This window comes from Styela clava, chromosome 14 (genome assembly GCF_964204865.1).
Source record: "Styela clava chromosome 14, kaStyClav1.hap1.2, whole genome shotgun sequence".
In the NCBI taxonomy this organism is placed as follows: Eukaryota; Metazoa; Chordata; class Ascidiacea; order Stolidobranchia; family Styelidae; genus Styela; species Styela clava.
The window spans coordinates 7756000-7766014 of NC_135263.1; the positions used below are offsets into that span (position 1 = coordinate 7756000).

At 35.8% G+C, this 10015-nt stretch overlaps 1 long non-coding RNA gene across 1 annotated transcript; it reads right to left on the reverse strand.

Moving 5' to 3' along the window:
* Positions 1-2525: 2525 nt before the first annotated feature.
* On the reverse strand, positions 2526-10014 carry LOC144431934 (uncharacterized). Its single transcript, XR_013480280.1, has 2 exons — positions 9785-10014; positions 2526-9303 (listed from the first exon to the last, which is right to left on the reverse strand). It is a non-coding gene; the product is annotated as an uncharacterized LOC144431934 (long non-coding RNA).
* Between the last annotated feature and the right edge of the window lies 1 nt (position 10015).

The window sequence follows — 10015 nt, forward strand, 5'->3', positions numbered from 1 at the left end:
ATTCACTTTACTTCTGCCAAAAATATGATGATTCTGCAACATGTGGTCAAATGAAATTATCTGCTTTGTGTACTATTTCCTATATTGTGCATTTGTTATGATACCACTATGTCCTAACCTTAAATTTAATCTATGAATCAATGCATTTTGTTCATATATACTCATATTATAATTACAATTACACTGTGTGCAATCCCAAACACCATGCTTTTAATATTTCATATTCTGAAATGCTGTTTTATTCGATCATCATCCATTAATCTATTTGATTGGTAATATGTCAGCATATGCTGCTAGTATTGACACTGCGTATTTCAAAACTTTTTGTAGGACTGAGCCAATAGTAACAGGAGCAGTTCTAACATCCCTATGATAAATCGTAACCTTGGATCAATAGTCAATACCTTAAACTATTGATGACTTCAGCATCTGTATGCCCTGCATTGTGTAGCACCGACTTTAAAATATATTATTTACTATGCCGAGACTTAAACACGATGCTCACTTTAATTATTTTTGTTTTCCAATTGACTTATATGTTTACAATCTTTTGTAGAATTATCTTAAATGTTTATTGACTGTTGTATTGTTTCTCTTTAAAATTGCATTTTTATAAATGAGATTTATTCGAAAAGTTTATTCCAAAATTAGTTAATCAGATTTTATACTTCATTCGATTATTGCATTGCTTGCATTGCTACATTATTATATTTACATGTTGAAAATAACAAGATTGAAATCTTCTGGAATGTCCAATTTTCTCTAAAATGACCTAGCCATACTCTGTCTAGGATTGATATTTGCAATATCAAATGTTTCATTAGATTTTTAATTTATTTTTATTTATTTATTTTTACTCCATGAGGCTGTCCAAAATCGAATAATTGTTTGATTCGAATCGTATAATTTGTCGGTACGAATATCCTCCAAAAATCCCTTTTCGATATTGTAATAACGTATTATGCTGTTACATTTAAAATGATACTGATGATATTTTGTATAACTATGTTTCCAGAGTTATCAATGGAGTATGGAAATCACATGCCTCCTAAAATATGAGTGTTGAAAGTTGAAAATTACAGAGACTCCCAATACCTTATTTACTCAATTCTTATATATTTAGTTTTAATAGGGCATGTGTGGCCTGTATATACTCTTTTAACCCGGTTATCACTAGTCTAAATTTGTGCAATTTTTTAATAAACATTAATATAAATAAAACTGTTGCCCAAAAATTTCAAAAATGTAGCTAGTTTGATGATGATATTATCCTTAGATGAACCTATTGTTACTGTACCAGCCATCAAAATGCAACAGTTATTTGTCTTGTTAATAGATGGTTAATACTAAGTATTGCCATCATAAAACCTCCTCAATGTGTGCTTCCCCGATTACTGACTTGAAATGTTCGAATTGATTTGCATTGATGGAACTATCGTTTTCTATGGATACTAAATTGCTCTTTTTCCCTTATGTACTCTTTCAAAATATATACTGCCAATAACAACTTGTCAGTCATGACCATGCATGATATATACCCTTGGCATTAGGAGAGACACCCTTTTTCATCGCAATATGAAGGCTAGAGAAATATCGGGTTGTGGCCGATAAAATTAAAACAAAAAAAAAATGTTATGAAATGGACCTACTAGGAGTCAAACCCCAGACCTAAAACCTGAAAATGCCATTGCTTCAACCATCATATAGCCTAATCTCAAAAATATTCTGTAAGAGTTCTGGTCAACTCTCCAATGACTTTTATTTATATACATTTAACTGTGAATCCTAATAGTGAACTTGGGGGGAACTGACTGCGATGACCTTATGGTCGTATCGCTCCCCCCAGTCTATACCGAATTAACTTTGTGTATATTGTATATATTATTGGACACGTAGTGGACATAACGATCGTTTCAATATTATGTTGTTCTTGTTCTTTGACACGTTTTTAAAAAGTCACTTTTCTCTTCGAATACTGGACCAACGGGGCGCCATCAGTGGTTATTCCCGAAAGTTTAGCCAAAGACAAGACGCTTGATCATATTTATGACAGCTCTCAAAAAATCAATGCCTCCAGTCGTACCCTTAACAGGGGCAATGGCTGCGGTCTCCACGATAATTTTATATCATCATTAACCACCCGCAAGAAGATAGCGGGTAACCAACTGAGCAGTAAACTTAATGTCAGCGTCAAGGAATACAATAAAAAATTTCCTGCTTTTGCAATTAAAATTCCCGCAATACAGTTCCCAAGGTCTTCAACACGACGAGTTATGGTCTGTCTTGACAGGCTATTTTTGCAAACACCTAGAAATGCTTCTAGATATGGCCCGCGGGCCGACGACCCTGGTCTACAACACCAATTGAATCTGATATTTTTCTCCTAAAACCTCAGCATAACAACAAACAGACTTAAATTATAGAACCCACATCCTACTTAGAGTGAAAACATATGAAATGAAAACACTTCAGCTGAAAACCTATCCCTGGCAAGTTCCGGGCCGCAGGCTTCTACATTTTTAACATTTTATTATTTTGAAAATTTGTATTGCAAAAATAACCAATATTCATTTGTTCAAATGACCGCTAAAATGTACTGACATTCAAGAAATGGAAAAAGTATAGAATCAATTCGGAAGAGGTGCTAAATTTTATCCTGGCTCTACAGCTTTGAGACAGGAATGCTATTTAAAAGTTTAGTAATTTATTTCTTCTGCGGAAGACTCGCCAAGTGACGAAAAATTGACATAACTACGTTTCCTTCAAATGTTTCAGCATGCAAGAATTATTTGTTTGTTAGGCTTAAGTTAACCGGGTTCCACATAGGCGTAGAATAAAGCACTGCTGCAACCTGGGGGTTCAGGTCATTAATTAATTTACAAAGAGGCTAACAACATTTACAAATATTCATACCAAGGGTACTTGAAAGAGAACTAGAATATTAATGTATGGCCCACAATTATATATGCAGTTCATTTGTTACAAAATGAATCTTAACAATATAAAAAGGTTATTAGGTAAATTAATTTACGGAATGAAAGCATGGATAAACACAGTGACAATCACTGAATACTGTATGGTGGCTACCAACATTCATAAAGATTTATAAAAATATGAATTAGAAATGGAATATCAATGTATGATTCACAATTAAATATGCTATTGATAATGCAGTTCATCACTTATTATATAATTAGTTTAACATGTAAATAGGTTAATAAATTAATTTACAAAGAGGCTAACAACATTCACAAGTATTCATACCAAGGGTACTTGAAATAGAACTAGAATATTAATGTATGGCCCCCAATTATATATGCTGTTCATTAGTTACAAAATGAATTTCAACAATATAAAAAGGTTATTACCGGTAGGTAAATTAATTTATGAAAAGAAAGCATGGAAAAAAACACAGTGACAATCACTGAATACTGTATAGTGGCTACCAACATTCATAACGATTTATAAATACTTGAATTAGAAATGGAGTATCAATGTATGATCCACAATTAAATGTTCAATTCATCACTTCTTATACAGTGATTTTTAACAATATGAAAAGGATATTAAATTAATTTACGAGATGGCCTTTGATGGAAGCTTGGAAAACACAGTGACAATCACCAACATTCATAAATACTTGAAATAGAAATGGAATATTAATGCGTGTTCCACAATTAAGTATGCCCAACTAGATATGCAATTAATATGCAGTTCATCATTTATTACACAATAACTTTAGCAGCATAAAACGGCAATTACAGTATATTAAACAGAAGTATACGGATCAGGGTACTTGGATAACAAGAATTTTTTCATATTTTTATTGAAAGTATATGCTGAACAATTTTTGATGTCAGGTGGTACAATGCCCCAGACCTGGACACCGCTATATTTCAGTGATCTTTTTTCAAACTCCGTGGCTACATGAGGGGTGAAATATGACCTATTTTTTCCTGTATTTTTCCTTTTATTTTTCCTGTCACTTTACGGTTTCCGATTTTACTACATAGGCCTACATTTAAGCCATCCCGGCTGTCTTCATTGACCATATTGTCATCGAGAGTTCATGCGCATATTCTCTCTCTAAATATCGGGCTCAGTTCGAAAAATGGAAAGGAAGGAATAGACGTTAACGATACAAATGATCCGAATTAGTTTTTTTATGTACAGCAAAAGGAATAAAGAATAATGAAAATACCGGTAGTCTGCCGTTTACAAGCATAAAGAATTTATTTATTCGCACAAGCATACTTTTCTGTAGATAACACCTTTAAAAAAAACGTGGTTCAATGTTGCATTCACGTGAACGTCCGAACAGGACTAATTAAAATTAATTAAGTATGCTAGCGTTGCGCTACACAATAACAACAGTAACGAGAACATGTTCGTGTATTTTGCTGGATGGCTGAACGCAAAAGCGGGACTGTCCCGCCTAAAACGGGACGTATGGTAAGCCTAATCATGTGCCCACTCACCAACACGCATTCACAAAAAAAAAACACAAACTTGATGTCAGTGCTTTCGCCAAGGAATACGATGAAAATTTTCCCGTTTTTGCAATGAAAATTATCTCCGGACGTAAAACATTGACAACCTGAACAATACATAATATACATTCCTTCGATTGTTTTGCGATAACATCATATGGAGTAGTAAAAGGCGGTGTGGCTCATCAGGCTAAACATTAGGAATACGCTCGCCACCGCACCTCTAATTACTGTGTGTGGGTTCGAATCCCAGGCGGGATGGTTATGTGCGAGAGGATTGCTGGACTCCTCACCGCCGTTGGGTGGTTCACGTAACCGCTGGCCGATTACGGCTTCCTCCACCATCAAGTCCATGCTTCGGAAAAACAAATACCTGACGAATCCCTTACCCGACATGGAATGTTAACCGGACGAGAGGATGTGGTCCGCTATATGGTTAAGCTGTCAAATCGCCTTTCCTTCTCCCCTGGGATAAATATGTAAATCTTAAAAGACCAAGAGTGTAAGCGACCATGGCACCTTTATGTATCGATTTCTCCTCCCAGTTGGTTTCGATTCAGAATGGCACTCATGGCTCATTTGAAAGGGCCGGCAGAGCGCATTTCAGGAAAATAAACAAATCGTTCGTATCACATCTTTACTCAATTATTTTTATTCAATTCTGAAAAATACAGGGCCGGCCACGCTTCGCGGGCGCTCAGTTACGGTGTAAGATAATTCAATATCTCTCGTTTATTCATTATATACACTATTTACAAGACTTTCTTATTAAGATTTTTTTTATTTTGGAAGTGTTTGTAATAAGATATGCTTGCTATTCATCATATCTTTAGTCCAAAGATTGTTATATATTGCATAGTGTCCAACTCCGGCCTTGGATCAAGGGCCATGCGAGTATGACGTTAAGAGTCATATTTTATGAACAATGTTTACAGTGTTACAAAAGCAGAAGTGGAAATTAATAAACCTCGTGCCAAAACAAAATTTAACCGCAATCTCAACAAATTCCTTGGGCTGTTTTTTAACTAAAACATCAAAATTTGGTTCCAGTTTGGTTGTGGCAGTATCCACCCAGATAGCACAACTACGTTGGGCCAACGTTGTACGCGGTTTTACAACCATTTACCATGGTAAGGCCATGATTGGCATTCAACGAAACACGCCATTACGCGATGAAATGGGCGCGCGATTCGAATATAGCACATGAGGTCGCCATTCATTTAGGCGGTACAACCCCGTGCCACTAACTTGTCCCATTATGGCGTCATATGGACGCCATTTTCGATCATTTGGCTCGAGTAGTGTAACGCAAACAAGCCTAATTTTAGTAGTTTTCAAAGGCTATTGGGGCAGATTTAAATCATTAGTTATATTCCGAGGGCGCAGAAATCCGATAGGATGTCTCAATCATTATCGAACTCAATACGAGCACTCACATTAGGAATCCACGCCGCTTGGTAACAAACATAATATAGACGCAACGCACGGTTAGTAAAGTGAAGTTTATTTCGATTTTCCGTAACACTAAAACAAATATATAGGCAATGCAAGTCAACACACACACATATAGCCTTCGGGAAAGTAGGCAAAATCTTAAACTCTTCGGGACCTGATTATGCTAGGGCTACCAACCGTCTCGGGAATGGCCGGTACAATCCCGAATTTGACGTCTGGCGTCCCGGAATTTGCTGACAACCAAGGCACCCTGATGGCGCAACAAAACCTCCATGTTGACTTTCCCATTAGAATAGTAGACACACACAGTTTCACAGTACAACAGGCCTAAATGACTAACACGAACTAAATTTTTCGACAGTGAAGGCGACGTCAACTGGGACTGTAGCTAAATATTGATGTCAATGTTACATTAGAAATTCGCCTTTTTTAGACACTCCAGCTGCATAACTGAATTGTAAACGTCCTTACACATGGTAGTACAATGAGAGAAAGATTTCATTATTTTGTCAACCAAAAAATACAGTCATCAATAAAATAGCCACAACCACAATTTTGAGAAAAACGCCAAAAACAATTTGGATTTTTTCCATTTTTGAATATCTAGCTAGATATTCACACTTAGTAAAGACCTGAGCTCTGGTTATTTTGATGTGCATGAGAATATCTTTGTAATCAATATTTTTTGGCACTTCAGCTTCAATTTCGAGCCATGCTCTACATTGTATTTATTTACATTTATTATTGAAAAATTCAGGATTTCAAGACCACCACCTTGTAGAGCCTACAATTTCTCAAATAATAAAAATTTTAGCTGGCTCAAAACCCCATAATATTGAAAAAAGTTAATTTTCCAAAAATGTGACCTAGGCCCCTTCTGTTCTCATCCGGCGATATACGCTGAAGTGATTAATATTAACACTGAAAAATGACTAGTGGCAAAACTTGAACTATTACGATAATATTTTTACAATAAATTTGTGAACAAAATGAGGGGATGTGATGGAAAATTATACTTAACTGATAACTAAATTCAATGGGGTTTGGACGATAATAATCAGAAAAAAATAAATAAATTGGCTATATATACAAAGTGGATCAGGGACAAAAAAATAAATGTGATGAGAATGTGTCTGAACGTGAAAAATAATAAATAAAATAAAGTGCAACTCAGTGGACATACACATTACACAGTATTAAAAAAGTAACACAGTGGAAAGGGAGAGAGGAATTCTATTCATAGGTTTGTCATAATCTGAAAATGTTTAAAAAATGCATGAACTTTTTATATATGTTTGGAATTTTTGCGAACTTGCACTCCAAAAATGTTAATACTTATAATGTACTTATCAATAAGGTTTAGCAGGTGGGGTTTTGAGAATGTTTCTGACTCACACACAGGATCAATCAATAGGAAAATTCAATAATTCACATTATGGGAATCGTGTCTACAAAACAAAGCGAGCAATGATCATCATAGGAATAGTGAACATTTTTGTTTAAATCCTTGGTGTTACAGTATGATTCATGAAACCATTACAAATAAACTAATAGTCCAGATCAATTTGGAAATAATTTGATTAACCAATAAAAAGAAATAATACTTATCAAATAACAAAGACATGAGAAATGGACCATTTAATTGATCAAGAATAGTATGTAAATACCTTAATATGAAAGACATAGAAAAGAAGTGCTATTCGATTGATCAACGATTAAAATTTTAACAATTAAATACCAAAGACATGAAAAAGGTACAATAATTGAAACTTCAGCAGTATTTGTACCAAGTGACGGTTAGGCCCATATTTTATTCTGACCTTCCTCATCTTAGTTCCATCACGAGCTGCCCATGTCAGCCAAGGGATGGCGACTACATATGAGTGGATGATTAAAAACGCAAAAAATGGCACCCCCGTGTTATAATGAAAGTGTTATGTTGTTTCATATCGCAAAAAACGATCAGAGGGAAATCCCCCCCCCCCCCCCCAATTTTCACATTTTTGTGCTTTTTTATATGACCCAACAATATAAGTTTAAGACACAACTGGTTCGTCCTGGAGTCGGATGTTTCAATCAAACCTAAAACGTTTAAGAAATGATTTACAAACATTCAAACTGGCAATTAGAGTTTACTTTAGCATTCACAACTCACTGTAGGTTAGTCTGGATTTCATGGCCTTTTTGAACGAGAAATCGGGCGTGCAATCAGAAATTCCCGCGTGCAAATAAGAATTCCTGGCGTGCAATTATAGCTCACGACGTGCAAAACAACTGCACTCGCGTGCAACTGACTTTGACATCAGATACCTCTCAATACATCCGCGTAAAATAACCGGTATCGGATAAAAAATACGTTGAATCAGAGAAAAAATGGACGTTTGACCTTTGACCCCAAACATTATTTCTACAGTTTGTCGCTAATTTTGAGAGTGTTTGTGCGACTTTGGATACCGGTACTGTTCAGTACATCCGCGTAAAATTATTGGATAAAAAATACGTTGAACCAGAGCAAAATGGACATACTTTGTCATTAAATTTGGTAGTGTTTTTACGTAGAATTAATGGATAAAAAATACGTCAAATTAGAGCAAAATTGACGTTTGACCTTTGACCCCAAACATTATTTTCATACTTTGTCACTAATTTTGGGAGTGTTTGAGCAACTTTAGATACCGGTACTGTTCAGTACATTCGTGTAAAAGTATTGTATGAAAAATACGCTGAATCAGAGCCGTACTTGGCCATTGGTGCGGAGGCGATCTTTTCGTCCATAACTATTCTCACGGGATTCCTATCATTCAACACGATATGGATCTTTCCCCGAGCATCGACTTCCTTGTTTACTTCGTGACATTGGCCAATCAGCAAGATGCAAAAAAGGACGTAACAATGAGAGGAATTTTTCGCGGGTCAAAGTTTGGGGAAAGGTCCATGGTCTTTTTGCTTCGCAATATTTCGATCAGACCAAATCTTGCAGGCTGGTATTTGTCGACAACTGTGGAGTTATAATATTTTGGCATCTTTATATTACTGGATTATTGATTTTAAAACCATTTAAACCGATTTACATTGGTGAGCAATTGCAAATTTTCGGCGTGCAAAATTGATTTCGCTCGCGTGCATTTTTGCGGAGCGCTAGCGCCCTCGGGCGTGCACCTGCCATGGAATCCAGTCTGGTTACTGTCTGTAGGGCTATTGTTATTTTTTGAAACTTCATGTCAGTCAATATTTTAGTTAATTCAGGTCTTGATGATTTGGTGGATTTGGCACATCGAATATTGTCATCCCCTTTTATTTAGATTTTTTCCATTTATCTGTACTCTTCGAATCAAATTGGTATTCTTCAAAAATGAGTCTGAAAAAGAAATGAGTTGTAGGTTACACAATGAACGTACTTTCGAAATAACAAGCATTCAGCATCCCATTTTTAACACAAAATATAATTTACAGTGACTTAACGAAACACGCATTCAGTTCAGAAATTCATTATTTCCACTAAGCACCGAATTGTCTACTCATAATGCTGCTAATTACTATGAATTTTTGTTACCGCAGTGCTTTAAACAATCGTGACAATGAATCTGAAACATTCAATGCAATGTTCTGACTTTGCATTACTTAGGAAGATTTGAAAACAGTTTCCCTAACCTGACACCTGAAGCCAGCATTTAGAAAATCTTACTAATTTAACTCTCAACTTTCCTGGGGTCAGAGCTAACTTAAATGAGTCGAATCGGCAACGTGACATAAATAATTAAATATGACATCATCCTAAAACTGTGTACAACCTATCTTTCCTGGTGTTAGTTTGACATTAGGCCATTCGTTTGACTAACCTCACACAAGGAACTGCCTGGGCCAGATTTCCAGCCTTTACGTCGCCTACAATTATTTTCCCATTTCCTCCTTCTCTGCATCTGATAAAACCTTCAATAGTTGCACTGTTTTGCTATTCCCGCTGCAATTAAGAGCCGAACGGTCTTTAATTCTATAGCAGAAGGCACCAGCCTAGCCGCGGATCACGCAGAACTGCCGTAACCTCGCAGGCGATGTTGATCGAAAATGGC